This window comes from Rhinatrema bivittatum, chromosome 1 (assembly GCF_901001135.1).
Source record: "Rhinatrema bivittatum chromosome 1, aRhiBiv1.1, whole genome shotgun sequence".
Taxonomy (NCBI): domain Eukaryota; kingdom Metazoa; phylum Chordata; class Amphibia; order Gymnophiona; family Rhinatrematidae; genus Rhinatrema; species Rhinatrema bivittatum.
In genome coordinates, this window is record NC_042615.1 from 626,082,708 (window position 1) to 626,107,066 (window position 24,359).

A 24,359-nucleotide genomic window follows, 5' to 3' on the forward strand; every position below is an offset into this window, starting at 1 on the left:
GGACCCCCGCTGGACATTTGGCAAGTCTCGTGGGGGTCAGGAGGCCCCCCACAAGCTGGCCAAAAGTTCCTGGAGGTCCAGCGGGGGTCAGGGAGCGATTTCCCGCCGCGAATCGTTTTCGTACGGAAAATGGCGCCGGCAGGAGATCGACTGCAGGAGGTTGTTCAGCGAGGCGCCGGAACCCTCGCTGAACGACCTCCTGCAGTCGATCTCCTGCCGGCGCCATTTTCCATACGGAAAATGGCGCCGGCCATACGCGTATGGCCGGCGCCATTTTCCGTACGAAAACGATTCGTCTATGGCCGCCGCCATTTTTCGGCGCCATTTTGGAAAATGGCGCCGGCTGAAGACAACAAGATTCAGGAGCAGGAGCCCGTTCCGGACCGCTGCCGTTCCGGACCGCCGCTGGACCCGCAGGTTATTTAAGTCATTTGGGGGGGGTTCGGGAGGGTGGGGGATTTAATTTAAAGGGTCGGGGGTGGGTTTTAGGGGGTTTTAATGTGCCGGTTTTGCGATTTTTAGATTTTTAGATTTTTCACGATTTTTCACGATTTTTCACGATATTTTACCCCCCCAAACGGCAACAATACGATTCCCTCCCCCTCCCAGCCGAAATCGATCGTTAAGACGATCGAGGACACGATTCACAACCCTAATGACTACACAATATTGCTAGATATATAGATTATAATAGAACTTTGTGGTAAGACATGGAAAAAGTGGAGTGTGGGAGGGAACTAAGATGGGATTTTGAATGCTTATCTACCCATGATAAAGACAAAAAAGACTATCCTGGAAAAGAAGAGATATCTAGCAGATGGATTGCAGCTGAGATGTATCTTTAGCAGTGTGGAGAGAATTTTGGGAAGATTGGATGGATCAGTTGATAATTTCCTGCCATCCCCTATATTGGCTATAATTAAATGCTTTAACATCAGTAGCTTGAAGAGCAAAATCCTTTTATTCAGAACAGCAAATAGTAGTAACATGAAACAGGAACAGGTCTCTCAGAAGTTGTTTGTTGATTCAACGAGTTAAATAGGTCAACACCTCCAATCTATACACCAATAAGTTTTTTGCATAACATTTTACTAATTAATTGGCATTATAATTATCTTATATATGCTAATGAGAGTGAATTATTGTAAGTTACATGATTTCTTGTAAATTGAACCCAGAAGACAATAATGAATCTTAAGGCTGACCCTTGACATACTTTTTGACTTTTGGCATGCATTCTAGCATCTCAGCAGTCTTGGCTATTTCTATAATTCTAATTAGTGTGAAATGCAAATATTGGGGCAAAGATGTAATGCAGGCTCTAAACTCTGGTATATTTCTGTATATCTTGGGATTTTCTAATACATTCTTTCACACTGCTTTTGTATCGCAAAGAATAGGTTCAGTATTAAGCAAAAATATAATTGTTATAAATCTGCTGCTCAGAGTTAGCAATATGTTATGGATCTCCTCCTGGAGAGGGAGGAGTTAACAATCTGTTATCAATCCCTGCTGCTAGGAGTAGCAATCTGTAGAAACTGCTCCCCAAGGGCGGAGTTAGAATCTGTGATAAATATCCCTACCACGGGAGTTAGCAATCTGTTATGGATCACCCTGCCAAGAGGAAGAGCTAACAATTGTAATACTCCGTAGGCAGAGTTAATGATCTGTGGTGGGTTGGCTTCCCACAGAGTGGCAATCGTATAATATTGCTCTAGTAGTGTAAGGAATGAACACTTGAGGTAAATTGGTGAATCCCTGGGCCGATGGCAGATGACAGCGCCCCCAAGAGGATATCCTGAGAGGGACTACCGGCTAGGCTGGAATATGGAGACAAACACAGATAGTTCTTTATTAGACAGGAAGTAGAACCACCAGAGGTAGCAGTAGTGAGCTGATGTGCCCGGCAGGGCTGAAGTCCCTCAGATACTGGAATTGCAGACTCTGGGTTGCTGAGCTGTAGAGAGAGACTATAGGTAGTGAGTAGACAGGGTATACTGGATACATAACCAGTAGTAGATGATACACTCACAGTTGTAGATATCTGTAATGGCTTCTATGCAACAGAGAGTCTTCAGTACATTCAGGAACAGGAGCCGTAAGCAGGTGCTAGTTCCTATATGCAGTCTGGAATGAGAACTCACAATATCTGTATATAAGATGGCTTATGGAATAGAAGAGTGTCTTTGGAGGGTTTTAGGAACATAGGCCCTTATGGAGTGAGTACCGGTTCCTATCTGCAATCTATAATAGTAATTCACAAGATATAGATATATGATAGCTTCTGATATAGAAGAGAGTTGAGAAGGGATTTAGGAACATGGGCCCTCGTGGAGCGAGTACCGGTTCCTATCTGCAATCTACAATAATGACTCATGATATCCATACCTGCGATAACGTCTTAGACAGAAGGGAGTCTTCGGAGATTAGGAACATAGGCCCTCGTGGAGCGAGTACCGATTCCTATCTGTAATAGAACTCACAGTATTCACTTCTGCGATCGCTTCCAGGTAGTAAGGATTGTTCTGAGCATTCAGGGACGTAGGCCCTTGAGGAGCAAGTACCGGATCCCATCTTAGCAATCTGAAATCAAGAAGAGAGAGCGGAGCCCCCGAGGAGTGGGTACCCCTAGGTAAGGTTGTGGAGGCAGAGCAGCGGAGAAAGAATTCCCCTTGCTAACTCGATTCATAGTTGCAAGCAAAGACCTTTTAAGGTGGAAGTGGATGACATCTCCACGGGGGACGCCCCCGAGGTTCGCGCCCTTGCTGGTAGAAACTCTGGAGTGCGCGCCCTTACGTCATCAGGAATATGGTGGATCCGCAGCATCAGGCCAGCCTGGGGATTCCAGGGAGAAGTGGGGAGGAGAAGCCGCAGCAGCATCTGTCCGTCAGACCTGAAGGGAGTCGCCACTAAGGTAAAGAGGGTGGAGCGAGGGCGAGAACAGGCATGAATGCAACAATAATACAATATTTAAGAATAATGATCTATGCTGTGTCTGCCCTTATACTGTTGCGCCAGGTGGTGGACCCTTGGCCTAGTGCAGGATTGGTAGGCTCCCTGGTCAGACCCAGAAAGTGCCTGACACCAGAAGGCGGAGCACAAGAGGAGACGGAGGCTAGCTGGAACTTCACCACTAGCATCCTGGGGTTCCCTCGGGTTGAGCCCTTGGTTACCTGGTCTTAGGTGGGCCTCACAGGATCTCCTTGAGAGAAAGTTCAGAGGAGTGCCCACCATGATCAGGGGTGCATGGTCGATGTTTGGGTTAGAAGTCCGGGGTGCCAGAGAAGGCCAAAAGAGAGTCTCGGAATGTATTGCAAGGATCAGGGCCAGAGTCAAGGTATCGTGGTCAGCCAATGCAAGGGTCAGTGCCAGTGATCAGTCAATGGATAGTCATCTAAAGCAGGGGTCAAATACCAATAGTCAATCCGTGGGTAGTCAGCCAAAGCAAGGTCAGGTTCTAGAGAGTAGTCAGACGTGGTCGAGTTTAGGCAGAGGTCAGTTCCAGGCAGCATGCAGACATGGTCATAGAAACAGGCAAAAGGTCAGATGCAAGCAGCGATCAATGTAGTCAAGAACAGGCCGAGGTCAGTACCGAGAAGACAGTCCGAGAGGTACTACTTGGGGAGATGAGGAGACAGAAGGTCGCTGGAACAGAAGGACACTGGAACAGGACCATACTGGAACAGAAGGATGCTGGAACAGGATTGGAACAGGACTGGAACAAGGCTGGAACGAGACTGGAACACAGACCTGGAAACGCAGAGGTAAACTAGAAATCACGATGTGATCGACCCGATTGCCAAGGCAAGGAAGTAATGGAAGGAACTTCTTGATATGCTGTGCTCAATCAGGGTGCGCCGCGGAACTGGGACCCGTCCCATGCCCTATAAAGGACCCGGAGGTCCGTGAACGTGTGCCTAGTGGTGGGGCTGATGCAACGGAGGATGCTAAGCCCCGCTGTGAACCCTGGCTGGAGAAGGAAGGCCTGGCGACCGCCGTTGTGAGACGCCGAGGCCTGGCTGAGCTTGCCGCCACTGCAGGAGAGGATGACCAGGGACCCTCGTAGGGACCAGTGAGGTGAGCAGGGCCAGGCACGGGCCGAGCGTGGATGGGACGTGCAACATATACTACCTCTCTGCCACTTCAGAGATGCTCAGGAATTTATCTTTTACAGGTGCATTTATCATAAAATCTCTGCAGAGCACCCCTTTATTTCATTTAGGTGCCTAGATTTAGGAGGATTTTTAGCCAATAACTCTGTTTTCAGCTAAACGTTTTCCTAAATTTAGTGACCTAAAATATAGGGACCTTAATTTAGGACTGTAATTCATTTGACTAAATTTAGGCACCTAACAAGGTCATTCATCAAAATACATTATGGGGTAGATTTTCAAAAAGTGCGCCTTCGCGTACTTTTGTTGGCGCATCAGGCGCAAACAAAAGTATGCTGGATTTTAGTAGGTACACGCGTAGCCGCTAAAATCCTGGATCAGCGCGCGCAAGGCTACTGATTTCGTGTAGCCGGTGTGCGCCGAGCCGCGCAGCCTACCTCCATTCCCTCCGAGGCCGCTCCGAAATCGGAGCGGCCTCGGAGGGAATTCGCTTTCGCCCTCCCCTCACCTTCCCCTCCCTTCCTCTACCTAACCCACCCCCCCCGGCCCTGTCTAAACCCCCCCCCCCACCTTTGTTGGGGGATTTACGCCTCCCGGAGGGAGAAGTAAATCCCCGCGCACCAGCGGGCCGCTGGCGCGCCTAGATGCAACCCGGGGGCAGTTCCGGAGGGCGCGGCCACACCCCCGGACCGCCCCGGCTGAAACCACGCCCCCGGGCCCGCCCCCGAAACGCCACATCCCGCCCCGAAAACGCCGCGCCGATCGGCCCCGCCCCGACACGCCCCCCGACACGCCCCCCTCGAAAAACCCCGGGACTTAGGCGAGTCCCGGGGCTCTGCGCGCGCCGGCAGGCCTATGTAAAATAGGCGCACCGGCGCGCAAGGCCCTGCTCGCGTAAATTCGGGCGGATTTACGCGAGCAGGGCTTTTAAAATCTGCCCCTATGGCATTAAGGCACATGATAATGTGTTAACGTGTGCTTTAACGCCATAACACATGTGAAAAGAATTGTAACTTATGGTGCAAATGCAAATTTTTGGGAGGGGCGAGATCTGGGAGGAGTTTGGGTGGGATTTAGTTAAATAAGGGGCAATATAAGTTAAATAATAAATAATTTTAATATAATATAAGTTAAATAATATATAATATAAGTTAAATATAATATAATATATAATATAAGTTAAATATAATATAAGTTAAATAATATAAGTTAAATAATAAATAATATAAGTTAAATAATAAATAATAAATAATATTTAGTTAAATAAGGGGCAATGTAAGTGCCCCGCCCAAAAGTTACGCTGTTTTACAATGTTATATGTAAGGGTTTCCGCCCATCTGTTACTGTTTAATTGTAAACCGATGCGATGTGTGAACGGTCATCGGTATAAAAGAGACTTTAAATAAATAAATAAATAAATAAATAAATAAATATTGCACCATGCAATAGCATAATGCATGCTATCACATGGTTTTAACACTGAAAATAACTACACCTTTTTTCCTGGTGTTAGACTGTGCAACATGCCCGAAATGTCCATAACACAATTTGCGATAAATTTTTTGAATTGCATTTTGGTCATTTCTGGGCTGGGGGAGAAGGAGTGGGGACGAGGGTGACAGGGGATGAGAAAGAGAAAGAGAAAGAGAAAGAGAGAGAGATTTATATATTATTATTTTGAACTTTTATATACCGACATTCATGTGGAAAGTGACATATCATATCGGTTTACACTGAAACAGAATATTGCATAGAGCATTACATAGAACAGGGGTTACATAGAACTGGGAACCAGGGGAAATAACTAGAGTAAATATAATTAAAAACTGTTAACACGTGAACCCCGTAAGGGAACCTCTGGGGAGGGTCTCACTGTGTGCATCTATTTATATCTCTATAGAAGGGTCATCTTATAGGTCGAGGTGAGGTGTTGGTGTCGGTTTAGGGTTTAGGGGCTAGTTTCGCATGTAGAGTGAGATGTGCAAACAGCACAGTATACCTTGGTGAAGATTTGATGTCATTTGGAGTGAGGAAAATCTCACAAAGATTAAATTTTGAACTATGTTATCTCTCCCTAGCTTGAAGATATCAAGCTAGGGTGAGATAACATTTGAAGTGAAGAAAGTCTCACAAAGATGACATTTTGGACTATGTTATCTCACCCTAGCTTGATGCCAGGATCCCATAACCGCATAACTTGCTTCTGCTATGAGCTGCATGTAAGTAGATAAACTTAACAAAAAGGTGGTTAGCGCGGTTATAAGGGTCCTTGTTAGTAGGTTAAAAGGGAGTCTAGTTAGGAAGGGTGTTTAGGAAGTCCTCTCTTTTACTGGGGCAAATGGGGAGGGAGCTGGGAAATAGGCCTAATGCGTCGCCGTGCATATCTACTACAATTCCCCCCACTTACACGCTCAAGATGGTATTTGTGTGCATATGCACGCATTCATATAAAATCATGTGCACATGCACGCGCGGGTAGCATGTTATAAAATCGGTGTGTCCATGTGCATGCGCTGGCAAGCATGCACACGTGCGCATCTGCATCACTTTGAAAGTTACCGCTATAGCTGCTTACTTTTAAGTCACCTAAATGTAGGTGTTCAGACTTAGTTTTAAAAGATTCCAATTTAGTTACCTTCTTCCCAAAGATAGGACTCGAAACCCTTTGAAATGTAATGCCTATCTGTTACTATGCCTGCATGAACTCCACTGTTGTGGTACTTGCTCAAGCCTTTCTTCCTGCCTCCCTTGCTCTTCTTTATTCACTCTTTTCTTTCTCTCCTTTTCCTCTGTTTTCTTCCTATCTCTCTCTCTCCCTCACTCCCTTTTTCCACCTTTTTTGCGTTTGCTCATGCAGCCAGAGCAGAATTAGAGGCTCCATATTAATGAAACTAACTTTTATATCTCATGCAATCAGCACTTAATATGCTACTCCCTAGGTGGCATGCGTTTTCAATGTATTTTTCAAGAATAAATACAACACCAAATACCACACTTTGGTGCATGATTATTCAGCTGATTATTTTGCATTTGCATTCCATTACTATATTTCCATAGGCAACTATGATAAATGTTAGTTCAGACATGATAACTCCACTTATCATGTTTCTAGAGACATGATACATGGTTTTTATCTAAGCCAAGGTATTTCTTGCATAGTGAATAGCTTTTCTGCATGATAATTGCTTTATTATTCTTTAGTACATCTACCCCTATCCTTTTTAATCTAATGGCTTAGTGATCTGAATATATTTTGACATATCTGTGACACCTGTTATTGGTCTGTCTTCATATTCTTAACTTGGAATAACTCTAACTAGAAAGCTTATCCTCATTCACTCATAACTGAAATATTTTTGGATGTTTGTAGAAGGTATTACTGATATCACCCAGACCTTTATTTCATATTTTAATTTTCCTTTCTTTCATGTTTTAGTAATATGTTAATTTCGCATTAAATCTTTAAAAGCAAGGAATTGTGGACTTCAGGTTGCACACTGTCATACAAAAATTTCAATTCCTGGGCCTGTTGTCTGATGATATGCAGAGACAGCATTTGCAGCCCCTACAGGAGAGACAGTCTCAGACATCACTCAGTGGTGACATATACTGGCCAGACTCAGAGTGCACATGTTCTAGAGTAAGGCACAGTAAGGCAGTCTGTGGCTAAGCACTGTCACTGAAATGACAGGGCTTACTGATGGGTTATTAAAACAGAGTAGAACCCTGGTTAGTTGCAAATGAAGGCTCATGGTTCAGTATCACTTCTATGTTGGTGAATCTGCAATGGTTGTTAATAGATTTTTTACTTTTCAAAATATTGTGTATCACTTTAAAAGTTCTGACAGGAAATGGATCCATGTACTTGAGAGAACAGTTCCCTTACTATGTTCCTAGCCACTCTCTCAGATCTTCAGATGGTGATCTTTTATCTGAGCCTGCTTTTAAGGATGTGTACTTATACATGTGCAAAGGTTTCTAGTATTAGTCTCTTGCTATGGAATCAGTTTCAAGTTATCTAGCTAAATGCTGATTTTTTAATATTTTCGGCACTTATCCTGTTAAATTTTAGATTGCTAACTCATTATCAGCCTAAAATTTAGGTTGATAATGTAGGGATATTCCAGGGTATAGTTAAGTTGCCTGGATAAGTTATTCGGCTAACTCCAATATTCAGAGTTAGCCAGATAACTTATCTAGTTAACTTTGGTCATGCCAGATAAATAATTAGCCGACTAAAGTTATTTGGCTATCTTTAAGATAACTAACTTTGCAATCCAGCCAGTGACAGAATATAACTCTCTATAATGCTCAGCAATATTTTATGGGTTGATTGACCTTATTTAAATTAATTATTGCTCCTTATATCTTGTAGATTTGGGATGTCAATCAAGGCCCAATGTGGATATGAGATTTTATCCTATAATTATGCTGGTTCAGACCAAATATTTTTTTTTATTGTTTTATTGGTTTTGTGGTTTTTGTTTTATGTTGCGATCCCTCCCATGGCCGGAGCTACGGGAGGTCTCTAACTTCCGCGGCACTGTAGCCCGCATCCCCGGACCATCCTGGTGGCAGGAGCCGCCCAATTGTTGCTCCAGCCGGCCATCCCGACGCCGTGGGTCCGCGGTCTGGCCGCCATCTTGCCAGCATGGCAGGAGCCATGCTGGGCCTTTTCCCTTGTGGCATGAGCAGCCAGCGTTCCTTGACCCCTCCAGGGGAGGGGCCCTCATTCCTGCGGCAGGAAGCCGCTCTTCAGCTTCCTCGATGCGGCTGGGATACCGCCACTCCCTAATCGGGATTGCTCCATCTCCTCTCCTCCGCGGCAACCATGGCCGTTGTCCAGGGTCCTGCCCCCTCTGCCTAGGGGGTGAGGCCACGGCTTCTCCCTGTATTTAAAGGGCCAGTCAGGTGTGGCCCTCCTGGACTCTTCCCAGGGAGTTCCCTACTTCTAGCCCTATAAAAAGGCTCTTCAGTCAGTCCGTCTTTGCTTCGGCAAGGGGCTAGTCCTCCCTAAGACTTCTCATCTCCAGCTCCTAACCAGGCATCCGGATCTTTGTCCATGGACTTTCCATATCTTCCTGGTCTCTGTCCTGATGTTCTGTGATCTCCCTGATTTTCTGTGATGTCCTGATGTCCCTGATGTTCCGTGATATCCTGATGTTCCTGATGTTCCATGATGTCCTTATGTCCCAAGTTCCGTAATGTATCCCAGTCCTAATGCTCCAGGTTCTGTAGGACCCGTGCTGCCAGAGATTCCCTACTTTTATCTGAACTTCCAAGTCCCGACTCTGGAGGATCCTAGGGGTTACTGCATCCTGTGCTAAGAGACTTCCTGAGCATGCCCCACTCTTCCTTGTGGTCCACGACTAGCTGTCCGGCTGTGTAGGGCGAGAAGGGAACAGTGTGGTCCACGTCCCAAGCTCCTCATCTATGATCATTGCTCCTGACTCCCAGACTTAGACTGTCCTCAATGCAAGGGCACACTTTCTCTTTCTTCCATGCTGGAGAGTTCCCGGTTGTGCTCCATCCCATCGTCAGCACAACTGAATTGCCAAGCCTTGAGCGTCCTGAGCTCAAAGCTGACGCAAGCTCCAACAGAATTGCCGAAGCCTTGCGCCCTGTGGGACTACCCTTGTCTCGGGTCCTGTTCTGGACTCCAAAATTATTTTTTTTTTTGGACTTTCTCCACAACCTGCTGGAGGCGCCAGCTCTTCTGATTCCACGACCTGCTGGAGGCACCAGCTCTTCTGATTCCACGATCTGCTGGAGACACCAGCTGTCTGGTTCCCATGACCTGCAGGAGGCGCCTGCATCCAGACTTTCTTGATCATTCCCAGGTTGGGGTTCTACGACCTGCAGGAGGCGCCTGCGCCCCACCTGATGTTTACTGCTCAGCCTGATCCCACCCTGGATTCCCACTTGTGTCTTCCTTGTCTTGTTCCTTGCCTTGTTCCTTGTCTTGTTCTCTTGTTTCTTGTTCTCTTGTTGTGTTTCTTGTTGTTGTTCTCTAATTCTCTTGTTGTGTTTCTTGTTGTTTCTTGTTCTCCGTTTCCTGTTCTCTTGCTGTTTCCTGTTCTCTTGCTGTTCCTTTGCTCTCTGCTGTTCTCTTCTTTCTTGCTTTCCGCTGTTTCTTGCTTTCTGCTGTTTCTTGCTCTTGCACTCCACTGCTTTTCTTGTCTTGTTTCTTGCTCTGCTGCTTCTTGTCTTGTTTCATGCTCCGCTGTTCTTCTGTTCCTGTTCTCTTGTGCTCTGCTGTTCTTGGTCTTGTTCCTCTGCTCTGCTGTTCTTGTTCCATTTGCCTGTTCTTGTTCCATGCTCCATGTTTCCTTGCTTTGTGTTTCCTTGCTCCGTGTTCTTTTCTGCGTTCTCTGTTTCTCTGTTCCCTTCCACATCTCTTCCACGACCTGCAGGAGGCACCTGCACCATCTCAGTTGTCCTTCCTGGACCTCCCGAAGGAGGGGAGAGGACCCCTTTTGAGGGGGGGGTGCTTTTGCAATCCCTCCCATGGCCAGAGCCATGGGAGGTCTCTTACCTCCGTGGCACGGTAGGCCGCATCCCCGGACTTTCCTGGTGGCAGGAGCCGCCCGACTATTGTTCCAGACAGCCACCCTGACACCGTGGGTCTGCGGTCTGTCCACCATCTTGTTGACTTGGCAGGAGCCGTGCTGGGCCTTTTCCCTTGCGGCATGAGGGCGCCGGCGTTCCTTTACCCCTCCAGGGGAGGGGCCTTCATTCTAGTGGCAGGAAGCCGCTCTTCAGCCTCCTTGATGTGGCTGAGATGCCACTGCTCCCTCCACGGGCCTGCCCTGAGGCCTGCTCCATCTCCTCTCCTCCGCGGCAAGCATGGCCGCTGTCCAGGGTCCTACCCCCTCTGCTTAAGGGGCACGGTCATGGCTTCTCCCTGTACTTAAAGGGCCAGCCAGGTGTGGCCCTCCTGGACTCCTCCCAGGGAGTTCCCTACTTCCAGCCCTATAAAAGGGGTCTTCCATCAGTCCGTCTTTGCTTCGGCAAGGGGCTAGTCCTCCCTAGGACTTCTCGTCTCCAGCTCCTAACCAGGCATCCTGATCTTTGTCCATGGACTTTCCGTATCTTCCTGGGCTCTGTCTTGATGTTCCGTGATCTCCCTGATTTTCCATGATATCCTGATGTTCCTGATGTCCTGATGCCCCAAGTTCCATAATGTATCCCAGTCCTAATGCTCTAGGTTCTGTAGGACCCATGCCACCAGAGATTCCCTGCTTTTATCTGAACTTCCAAGTTCCGAGTCCCGACTCCAGAGGATCCTAGGGGTTACTGCATCCTGTGCTAAGAGACTTCCTGAGCCTGCCCTGCTCTTCCTCGTGGTCTGTGACCAGCCGTCCGGCTGTGTAGGGTGCGAAGGGGACAGTGCGGTCTGCGACCAGCCCACGTGCTGTGTAGGGGGCCTGAGGGTCTTGCTCATCCCTCCTTCTTTCCCGTCTACGTCCCAAGCTCCACATCTACGTTCCAAGCTCCATGTCTACGATCCATGCTCCTGACTCCCAGACTTGGATTGTCCTCACCGCAAGGGCACACTTTCTCCTTGTTCTATGCTGGAGAGTTCCCCGTTGAGCTCTGTCGCATCATCAGCGCAACTGAATTGCCAAGCCTTGAGCATCCCGAGCTCAAAGCCGACGCAAGCTCCAACATTTTACTTCTTGTTTTATTGTATTTTATATTCTTATTGCCATATCTTGCTTAGAATGTTTTTGCAATTTGGAGAGAAATAATTTAAATAAACAAATAGCCCCATAGTGATTAATTCTCATTGAGATGGAAGACAAGGCATTGCAATCCTGAATGTTACTCCCAGTAGAAAATGTAAATATTAATATTTCAATGGAAGTGTTACTTGCACAAATAGCTTTGTTAGTGACCTGCAAAAAAAAATAAAAAATGGGGAAACTTCTTCTGTAGCAAGATAAGAATAAATTTCCTTTGTCTTGTGATATAGTCCCTTTTGATCTTGATGAAACCAGCTCTTCCTGAGGAATTCTCAATGAACCATTCCATACTTTGTCCAGTGAAGCAGGGCCTGTTGCTGCAAAGGAGAAGACTAGGGATTATCTTCATGTATAGCTCATGCTATTGTCTAGCACCAACTATTTTGTGCTCACCAAAGTTTAAGATCAATAGGATTATACAAAAAAATAAAAGTACGATTTGTTATATTTCGAAAGATGTTATCCTCTGTTAAAGAATGATTAGTGAAAACAGAACAACCCAATCAGCAATGAGATTTCCAAGCCGGGATAACATTGAGCAAAGAGGACACTCGTGTAATTTCAATTAGCACACAAAATAGAGGCATTGGGAAATAAGGCTTGAAACCATGGTGTAAAACTAAACAGGACAAGGCTGTAGCAGCATAAGGGTCCACTGATCCAAGAAGAGGCGGCTTCTTTGGGAATATAAGGAAAAAGTTCAGTCCCGTAACAACAATGAAAGCTTAGGGAGGTAGTGGCACCAGTGTGGGGGAAACTGAAGCTTTTTTAAAATTTCTTATCAAGAGGATCTGCTCTGCCATCTTGCTGAAGATATCCTATTTTTTGTTATTACTGAAACATGATTAGCAATGGGGCTCCCAGGAGCCCACTCCAGGAGCTCACTGAAGTTATTGCGAGCCAAATGACAGAGAGAACCATAAAGAGAAGCCTGGCGGAGGCGGCGGTAAGAGGGACCTTGCTACTCGATGCACAGTGTGCTGCTGCAGAGACGGAACTGCTCAGTGGGAATAGTTCTTGTTCAAAGCATTAAAAAAAAAAAAGATTCTTTAAAAATGCTATTAGTAAAAACACAAAGAGAGACCCTTCTCCACTGTTCTTTTACAATCATGAACACATGAAAGCATTAAAGCACGCAAGAGAGTGCTTTGTTGTGAGATCTCATCATTTCTCATTTTCTGACAGCTTTTTTCAGCCTCTGGCTTCATGCAGCACCAGAAACTAAGGAGTGCTGGTGTTCCCTGTAAAGCGCTGCCCATTGCGTATTGATTAACTGCAACATGGAAAGCAAAGACCTGGAGAACAGAAAAGTTCTGTGGGCAAAAAAATGAAAAAAATATGCTGTGGCTATTAATGCCAAGATTGCCTATGCACTGTTACCGCATGCAAAATTTTATGACGAAATCTCAGAAGTTTTATATGAATAGATGAAGCCCTGCCAAAACACTGTGCAGACAGAGGGGTTTATATATCAATGCATAGATTAGTATATCTGTTTCTAACACCAGATTCACTAGAAAGGCATAAAGCCCTCGGGGGCAATGTTCCAACTGCCTGTACCAGGACAAAGTAGTGTGCAGGTTCTTTTCATCAGTGGAATTTGCACTGATTTTCAGAGAATGCACATGCCGACTTTTGCTTTGAAACTTGCCATGGTTGCAAAGCATCCTTGGACATTTGCATCTCTTCTCTGTGGGGTTATTTGTTTATACAAAATAATTTGTGTAGGATTTAAGAATGCAATCTCCAGGTATTATTTTCCTCCTTCCACCAAAACACGCCCCCAGGAACGCCGCCTCTAAAATGCAGCTATAAGTCCATGCAGTGTGTAACATATTAAGTCAGCACAAGATTCAGAGTGCCAATACATACATGTAAATCACTATTTACACACATAAATGGCGTTAAAGAGTTCTCTCTTTGTGAATAACATTAAAATCACTTGTTAATGAGCAATTTTAACACAAAGGCCCAACGAAACCTCTTTGTCTTAATGGTCACTTTCCTCTAAACCTAATGCAAGTAATAATGTAGTTTTAGAAAAGTCTATTCTCTGATAAGTTCTCCTCCCACTGTCAGGAAAAGGTGGGACACGTTTTGGCTGATTGTACCAAGGCTTTCTTAGTATGTTCCATTAAGGACGTGCTGCCTATTGGTCCTTTATATTTTGAGTTGACTGCTACATCTGAAGTGATTGGAACAATAGCAAATATGAATATTAATTTTTGATCTCTGAATCAGTGTGCTTCTGTATTAATGAAGATATTACATGATAAGCTGAGTGACTTATATTGTTTCTATGGTAAATACATCTCTTTCTGAGGACCATTTATCTTCTGCCTTAAAACTTGTGGGAGTATTTCCATCCTTGAAAAGGGATAATTTAGATCCTTCAATCCTTGGTAATTATATACCAATATATATATATTTCATGGCTAAAGTCATAAAGGGAAATTTTAAAAGCCCTGCGTGCACCAAAGACGGGAAATACACGAGTATATCGGGCTGGCGTGTGCCACACGGATTTTAAGAAGCACCCGAGTATGTGCGCATCTCCCAGTGTACGCTCCTTTTAACCTAGACACGTCCTGCTCATGTGCGGCTGGGAGGGGGAGGAAGGTCAGTACAGGCAGAGAGTGCACGTAGTGGAAACTCTTCAATGAGGGAATTCACGATGAAGCTGGGAGGCCTCCTCACTGAGGCGGAGGAAATGCATCCTCCCCGGTCAGGGTGACTCCTCAGATTGCTGGGATGGCTCTTGGATCTGAGAGGGTGTGAGGGGGTTGGAAGTCCTAAGGATGTGGAGGTTATGGGCGGAGACCCAGAGCCATCTGGCACGTTACCCAAGGGGATGCCACATGGGTGGATCCTGGTTGTTGCTCCTCCAGCATCCATGGTCTGCGGCAGACAATTATACATGAAGACCGGTGGTGTTCCAGTGGTAATCAGAGCGAGGTGCACATTGTTCTGCCATAGGTATTACAGCAGGGGGGCCTTCAGTTTTGCACAGGCCAGTTTTCCAGCAGTTTCTTCATTGGCATTGGGATCCAGAGTTAGTCCATGGCTCGAGGGAATGTAGGGGAGTCATTTGAATATTTAGAGGATAATAATGATGTACAATGAATGAACCTTTTGAACAAAGGGAAAAGTTCTTGAAAGGGAGGATAGGATGTGAGACTCCAAGATGGTAGATTCAAGATTATTGTCAGAAAATATGGTTCAAGGAAAGGGTGTTGCATGCATGAAACACTATCCTAGAGCAAGTGGTAGAGGCTAAAACAGCAACCAACCTCAAGAGGTCAGGAGTAAACATCCCAAGCAGCTAGTCCACAGAAGCTAACTGGAATTTGTGGCCATTCCTTCATGTTCAGGTCAAGGACTGACCTATAAAAAGAAGGTAGTGAGAGCCTTAGGGCTATGGCAACCTTTTTCAGAGTCCCTCTGGAGCAGAAGAAGATTGAAGGCCCCAACACCCATATCCGTTTCTCGGGCATTGAGCCCGACTCAGAGGAGATGACATCCAGATTATGGGAAGATAAATCAGTGAAGCTGCATGATAGGCTGAACGAAGTGGCAAGAGTGAAAAAGCAGACCATCCTAGATTTGCAACCCTTCGTGGGCAGCCTGAATTTTGCATGTAGAAGGATACTCACGGGATGGATCTTCCTCAGAAGACTGGTCATGGTGACAGCAGGTGCATGCAGGCCTCATTACTTCATTAGGATATTGTGACCCATGCGCAATGACATCCCCATTCGGACATCCTTCATGGCCGACTTTGAGGGGTATCTCTTTGGCAGGAGCTTCCACCTTCCAGCAGGGACCCAGATATACACTCGGATGCCTCCGGAGGATGCAGTTTCAGGCTGTTTTGCCTGGATGTATGGTCACTGCACCCGGACTGGACACATGGATGGAGGTAGGATTAACACGGAACGTCACATTGCCCGAGTTACTTGCCATACTAGTGCCTCTAGCATTTTGGTAAACTAAGCTGCAGAATAAGCAAACCATATTCTGGTTTGACAATCAAGTGGTATCCTCGTGCTCTTCTGTCAATACGCTAAGTGTCTGTACGTAGCATAACTGCCTGCAGAAGTGGTACAGAACAGTTTAGGTAGCAAGATACCTATGAGGGGGTTGCAGATGCTTTATCCCAAGCTAAGTGGGAATTAGTTTGTAAACAGGTATCTACAGCGGAGGAGACAGGAACCAACATCCTGGACCACCCGTGGAGGACTGGTCACCAACTACCAGAGAGCTCATAAAAGGATTTTAGCTGGGAGTACATGGTCAGTTTACTGCAGGATCCAGGTGGGGGCCCCCTTGCCTAGGGACAAGGTGGGAGGCCCGGGTCTCGATGCTGCCTTGCTTGGTTACTAAGGCAGGCAGCAGAGGTGATGATCTAGCCTGGTCTAGGGCAATCTCCATACCAGCTCAGATATCAGTCCCAGCAATGATAACCTGATGGTAAGTATGTCTCTTCGGCCAATGAAATGGGCATCCAGAGGCTCAGTAGTTAGACATTTAGTAGGTCTAGCCTTCTTTTGAAAGGGTGCAGAGGGGAAGATCCCACAGAGTGTAGTAGTAGCCTATTGTTCAGAGCAATGGGCCCTGAACCAGGGAAGCCAGGAATCAATTCCCATTACTAAAGACAGATTACCTCTCCCTTTGGAAACAATAAAGGCAGTGAACAACCTTTTGGAGGTGTACACTTGTTGGTGCAAGCCGACCAGGTCCCATTGACCAGACATCAGTTCGCAGTGCTCAGAAGGGTAGCAACAAGAATGTGGCTGGATGTCGGAAAATTTACCACACATTGCTTTAGGATTGGGAGGTCACAAGTGACGCACTAGCAGATCTTCAGACTGACGCCATACAGCAGATAGAAAGAAGGAGATCAGTAGCAGTCAATTTATATGCTAGGATGGACCAGGTGACCATATGTAATCATAACTCTTAATGGTAATTTGCAGATCCGTGCCGAGCCCAATTGATGGCTTAGATTATCAGACACTCTTGGTACATTAGGCTGTCAGGAGAGCACATGAGCGCCCCTATGGACCGCACTGTGGAGTTGCACCCTGTGGCCTGGTCGCAACATAGATGGGTAAGCCAGGTACGCGTTGGGACCATTTCTTATACCTTTTCTTCAGTGCTTGAGAGATTCAATGGCAGCTCTAGATGCCATTATAACGCATTTGGGGGGCTACGTCCTTGGTGAATTATCAAGCAAGCAGCTGATTATGAGAATCAAGAATGACTTGGCCGAGTTAGATTCTTGGTCCTCGCATTCAAGAATGTAGAGGAGGGTATGCAAGAAGTCAACTGTCTTCGCCTGGAGTCTGCTTCGCGTTCAGTGTGGTCCGAGACCAGCCATGGGCAGCTGTGTAGGGTGCTCTGCAATGCAGTTCTCACCCAGTACTTTTGCCAGACTCTTGAATCCATGCCTGAAACTTCCAAGCAACCTGAATCCTTGTCCAAGTCTCCTGAGTATCTTGAATTCTTGTCCGAGTCTCCTGAGTATCTTGAATCCTTGTCCGTGTCTTCTGATTTTCCTGAATCCTTGCCTGAGTCCTCCGAGTCTTCTGAGCATCCTGAGTCCTTGTTTGAGTATCCCAGTCTTCGTCCGAGTCTCCTGAGTATCCAAGTCTTCGTCCATGTCTTCATGTTCCTGCCCTCAGCCTCCATCTGGCCTCACGCTGTTATAATCTGGTATGGTTGTGGACCCTGGATTGTAGTGAGAGCTGATTCCACCCACAGGGAGGAGCCCTGTGGGGATTCACTACGATAGGCGTGGCCTCAGTTGAGACGGACACTGAAGTAAGTGAGTTTATTAGACTGGAACATGGGTAATACCCACAGAGTGGAATGAAGACACAGTCCAGAGTAGTGAGGTTGCTCAATGATGATATCCCCGGTAGTGGGACGCAGAGCGGGGTATGCCAGGAACTCCTCTCCCGATGACACACCTCTCATGGTAGATCTGATAGTGGCCTGCAGCTTAGAGTATGCAGAGAATCAGAGTAGTAGTTCAGAGAGGTGCAGGAAGTAGATGATGGTACTCACTCTGAAGTGTAGAAGAAGGCAGCTGAGATGAGCACGGTAGTGGCCCGAGGCACAGGGTACACCAGCAGTTCCGTCAGCAAGTTGGTGGAAATGAGGAGCATACTTACAAGGCTGAACTAGGCAGGATCCCAAACAAGGATAGATGTATTCTCCAGGCAGGAAGGCCCTCCGAGGAGCGGATAGCCAGAACATGACAAGGCCCCCGAGGAGCAGGTACCTAAAGCGTTCTAAGTCCAAGAGTTCAGAGTAGCAAAGTGAAGCGTCACCAAGAGGAGTGGAATAAGCAGGAAGGAAGTCCTTGCTAACTCGTAGGAAGCATAGGCTGAATGGATTAAATACACTGGCAGGTGATGTCATGTGGAGGGGACGCTCCCGAGGTTCCCGCCATGATGTGAATAAGAGAGAGCCTGGTGCACACGTGCCCTAGGTAATCCTTGGTTCAAGATGGCAGACGGGATCACCCACGCCGTCCCGGGGATGACGAGGAAGGCGGCATTTGCAGGCTGAGGCCACCATGGCTCTGAGGATTGCTGGTGCAGGGAAAAGAGAGGTGAGCAGCAGAGGTCGCAGCCATCTGCGACCAACGGGCGCAACACACGCACTCGTCATTCCCAGCGATGGGTCTGGAAGGGCTATTGAGTGGTTGAAGGGCTATTCTCGAGATCAGCATTGCATTGCTGGATCTCATTGGTACGTGTAGGTCCAGTGGAGGTCTGAGCCTCCCTAGTTCCTGTTCCAGAATCCTCACCTTGTCTTGTCTCCAGCCTTGCTCCTGCTCCACCCGTGCTCACATCAGCTCACCTCCCGCGGTGTGTTTTGGGGCTCTTCCCTGAGCCGTGCCACGGCCCAAGGGCTCACATTCCTCTTTAGATGAACCACGCCTCCGAGCTCCTAACCCGGCCTGAGGACATGCTAGCAACAAATAGCCACCTTTGCCAAATTGGTCCACAGGGATTGTATAACAACTATCAGTCTGTTTTATCTCAACTCCAAGATTTTGACAAAATGTGACTGTCTGGCAATTCAAGAATTAAAAAACAGTCGTTCAATAGTAATAAAACCAGTAGACAAAGGAGGCTCAGTGGTGGTTTTGAATGCAGAGGATTATGTAGCAGAAATACAGCATTAGTTCTCTGATATTTCATTTTATCTTACACTTACAGGGGATCCGACTCTGAAACTCCAGCAACAAATAGACAAATTATTGCAAGAAGCAATAAAACACAGATGGATGGCCATGGTGGCCTCCATTGCTAGAGCAATATCTGACATCATTAACTGCTCCCTCTCCACAGGCATAGTCCCCGACACACTCAAGCAAGCAGTGGTTAGATCCTTCCTTAAGAAACCTTCACTTGATCCGAAAGACCCTGCCAATTTCCGCCCCATATCAAACCTCCCGTTTATAGCCAAAATAATGGAAAGAGTTGTCAACGCACAACTCATGGACTTCCTTGAAGACCACAAGATCCTTCACACCTCATAATTTGGCTTCCTTAAATAGTTTAATACGGAATCACTCCTACTCACCCTCTCCGACCACCTCCTCAGAGGCATGGACCAAGGGCATAGTTACCTTCTCGCCCTCCTCTATTTCTCTGCGGCATTTGACACCATATGCCATAACCACCTCCTCACCCATCTAAAAGACATTGGCATCTCAGGCCTAGCCCTCCTACGGTTCACATCCTACCTCTCTAACAAATATCTTTCTGTTAAAATAGGTAATGCCACATCTGCCCCCTACCCCCACTTGCAAGGAGTCCCACAGGGTTCATCACTCTCTTCCACACTTTTCGACATTTACCTCACCCCCCTCTGCCAACTCCTCTCAGATCTCAAACTAAAATTCTATCTATATGCTGATGATGTTCAAATCATCATACCTATTCACACCTCCATCTCTGATGCCTTAAAGCATTGGGAAACCTGCCTTACATCAATCAACTCTCTCCTCACCAATCTCCACCTTGCCCTAAACACTAACAAAACAGAACTTCTATTTATTTCCCATGACACTGCTCCTAAACCATCCTTCGCTATTGACCCAGCCTTCAAGTCCATCTCTGCGCAACCAGCTGTAAGAGACCTTGGAGTCCTCATTGACCAACAATTAAACCTAAATAAATATGTCAGCTCCATCCTTAAAGAAGGTTTCTATAAACTCAACGTGCTAAAAAAACTCAAGCCCTTACTTAATTCCCATGATTTCCATATAGTGATCCAAACCACCCTCTCATCCAAACTAGACTATTGCAATTCACTCTTCTTAGGACTCCCTTATTCCACCATAAAACCTCTCCAAATGATCCAAAACGCTATGGCAAGAATCATAACAAATGTCCGTAAAACAGACCATATCACCCCCATTCTCAAAGACCTACACTGGCTTCCCATCCCCTCCCGCATCGTCTATAAAACCCTCACTATCATCCACAAAGCTATTTACTCCCACCACTCCAGCTTGCTCGATCTCCCCTTCACATCTGCACACCCGAATTGGCCCACTAGGACAATCAACAAAGGAACTCTTCATGTGCCTTCTCTCAAAACAGCACACCTCTCATCCACAAGGGAGCGTGCCCTCACAATCACAGGCCCCTCACGGTGGAACTCCCTGCCCTCAAATCTCCGTCTTGAACCTTGTTACTTCAGTTTTAGAAAGAAACTAAAAACATGGTTGTTTAAACAAGCCTTTCCCGATTAACAGTTTCCCCACCCTCCTGCAACCAGCAATTGATTCCTTTGCCATGTACACTGTTGTGATTATGCTTTCTTGTATATAAACCTAGCAACTATGATACTTCCCATCTCGATATGTACTTATAGTTTCTCATGTTAAGAAGTTCTCTTCGGTTGCACTGTCTCTCTATCCTGACTTCTGCGTGCTCCCCACCCCCGTTTTTTATTCCCTGTTACATGTATTTTCAAACATTTTTGTTATAATGTAAACCGGTATGATGTCCACACGAATGCCGGTATAAAAAAGGTTTTAAATAAATAAAAAATAAAATAGATAAATAAATAAATAAATTGCTAGCAAAGAATGTCAGTTTCTTAAAATGACATGCCCAGTGTTCTCAGTTTTTACACAGTTCCTAAAGTACACAAATCATTAACACAACCACCAGGCAGGCTGATAGTTTCAACTAAAGGGTCATTATTAGAACCATTATCAATATTTGCTGACAGTTTTTTGAGAGATTTTGTTACACATTTACCATCGTACATCAGGGACTCAACACACATAATTCTTTTAGATGCATATTCAGGTCCTATGGAAAATCTTAGATTGGTTACAGTCGATATAATATCACTCTATACTAATATACTGTACCTCAAGAGAGTGTTTTTGGGATAGTGGAGGACACTTTGACACAACAAGAGGTCTTTCATCAGGTCCCTACGAACTTTCTGGTCCAGCTGGTGTCTTTAACATTACAGAATTTTTTCAGTTTTGATGGCGAGTACTACCAGCAGATCATAGGAACAGCAATGGGGACCAGAATGGTCCCTGAACTGGCAAATCTGTATGTGGGAGACTTCAAACAGAAGTGGCTACCAGCATGTTCCCATAGAGGTAACATCTGTCTATGGAAAAGGTTCACAGACAATATATTAATGCTATGGACAGGCCATAAAGATGAATTGGAGGAGCTTATGAAGTGGCTTAATTCTTGCAACAGCAATTTACAATTCACATTAACACATGGTAGGTGACAATTAGCTTTTTAGGACATCACAATCACTTTAACAGCAAAAGGGTTTAATTTTTCTATTTACCATAAAACCAGAGATAGGAACACTCTTCTACATAATACAAGCTTTCATCTAGCACATTTAAGAGACAATTTGCCAGAGGGACAATTCTTGACTATGATGACTTTGTTCCACTAAAGAAGAGTTTCGGTGGCAAGCAATAATAATGATAAAATATTTTTCCATAGAAGATATCCCCAGAAGATTATTCAGAGAGCAAGGTGAGCAAACCGGCAGTTACTATTTATTCCATCCACTAAATCCAAAGAACAATAAATTGTTTGTGTATTACCCTTCTCTCCACAGACTCACATTATTGAGCAAAATATTAAAAAATACTGGCAAGAATTAAGTGTTCATTCAATCTTCAAGGAATTGCCAATTTTTGCTCTTAAACGAGCAATGAATCTACGGGATCTTTTGGTACACTCAGCTTTTTCTTCGACACAATCATTGACGGTAGACAATGATGAAATTGGTCACCGTCCCTGTGGGAACTGTAATGTTAATACAATGACATTTCAAGGGCAGACCCTAATTTTACCTGAACAAAAACCTTTTGTGATATGACAACAGTTATCTTGTAACTCTGAAGCAGTAGTCTATGCCATTTGGTGCCCATGTGGGTTATTCTATATTAGCAAAACAAAACGTAAGCTCAAAATTAGAATTCAAGAACATCTGAGTTGCATACACCATAACAAATTGAAAGCTCTGATAGTCATGCATTGGAACGCAAATTCACATGCTTTAGAGGATTTGAAGTTTGTGGCTCTTATACAGCTCAAAAGGAACAGACAAGGAGGAGACTTTGACCTCCAGTTGGTTCAAACAGAACAGTGGTTTATTTACAATTGGGGTACAGTGATGCCCAGGACTTTAGTAGACTGGACAGTATTTTCTTACTTCAAGTTCCACAGAAGATATAGGTTTACAGATGAGGAACCAGGGGGCATTGGCTGACAACAACTAAGCCTATGCCCATACCCAGTGAAGGTCGGAGATAGTTGGATGTCATAGAATTACGGGCTAGTGATTGGTTCTGTTCCCTGTTAAATTCATGGATGTAATGACATCACACACCTTTACTCTGTAAATAAAAAGAGACACTTATAAAGAGTAAGTAAGAGAGTTGCTTTGTTCAGTTTTGGTATCAACAACTTTATGAATTAAATGTCTTATTTCTTTAAAGTCTCCCAGCCCCTGAAGCAGACGTTCAAATCAAAATTGTGACAGTGTCGAGCATTTTCTTCAGTAGAAATATCATATGTGGAGTGGAGTAGCCTAGTGGTTAGAGCAGTGGGCTACAAACCAGGAGACCAGCGTTTGAGTCCTGCTGTCGCTCCTTGTGACCTTGGGCAAGTCACTTTACCCTCCATTGCCTCAGGTACAAACTTAGGGGGTCATTTTCGCATGCGATAGCATGCTGGGGGTGGAGTCATGGCGGTGAGTGTAGGAGTCAGGGTGGCAAGGAGGCAGACTCGGCAGTGTCTTCGCTGGCGGCGGTAAGGTTAGTAACGTTATCGTCGCCAGTTGCGCACCCAATAGCACCACCTTTCACAGTGGCTCTATTGGGTGTGAAAGCCGGCAATGAAAACACCATGGCGGTGCGAAGGCTGCCAGCTTTCGCAGGCCCGCCTTCCCCTTCACCCCCCCCCCCGTCCCCCGTCCCCCCATTTTCACTGGATTCACCATTCTGTGATAGAATGGTGAATCCAGGCCTTAGCTTGCAAGCCCTTTCAGGATATGGAAATAACTACATTACCGGAATGTAATCCACTTTGAAGTACTATGAAAAGTGGAATATAAATCTAAATAAAAAAATATGGGATTCTACAAACTAGCAAGCCCATCCATTGAGCTCTTTAAGATAAGTACAGATATTTAGCAATATGAAAAGAGATGTTTGCCACTGATGTTTAAATGGGAGAAGAGCCAGAAAATGTTTCAAATGACTTTATATACAATTAAATTATTTTAAAAAATGGGATTACCTGGTACATGATCATAGCCTAGTGGCTACAGCCAGTCTGAGTAGCAAAAACTACATTTATATGATACCAAAACAAGCCAATTAAGCACTTTTTCCCTCATTGGTGTATTACTGTTAAAAAAACAGAAGATGTGACAGCTACAAACAAGGATTGACCAGCAGGGAGGTAATGAGAGACAGCCAGATGACATATAGTATTGTCGCCTCTCCAAGATAAATGAAACAAGTTGATGCACACATGGTTTTGCCTTTCCCACCCCATTGCTTGAGTTGAAGTTCTGATATTCCCATTGATTTTCCTAAGAAAATCAGAATTACAAATGAATGCATGCATTGGAGGTAGGGTGGAGAGATGCAGATTCAGGACTGTATCATCCTGTTTGACTGGCAACCCTGAAGAAAACTTTAATTTTGATTCTGTAACTTTTCAGAGATTTATGTTATATATTTGTTTTAATTTGTTTTTAATATTCTAGGCAGGTTCATCAAATGGATGACTGCCTGGAGTAGCACCTAAACAGGTGAAGGCCTGATTCTAAATGCAATAACTGACACTCGATGAGTGGCAATGCTTCCATTATGTTAGCTCTATGTTCTCCAGTATTTATCAAATGCATTTTTAAATGATTTGCCCCATCTTTGGTCTGGGGGTTGGGGGAAAAAGGAGGATTTGTGTATCTA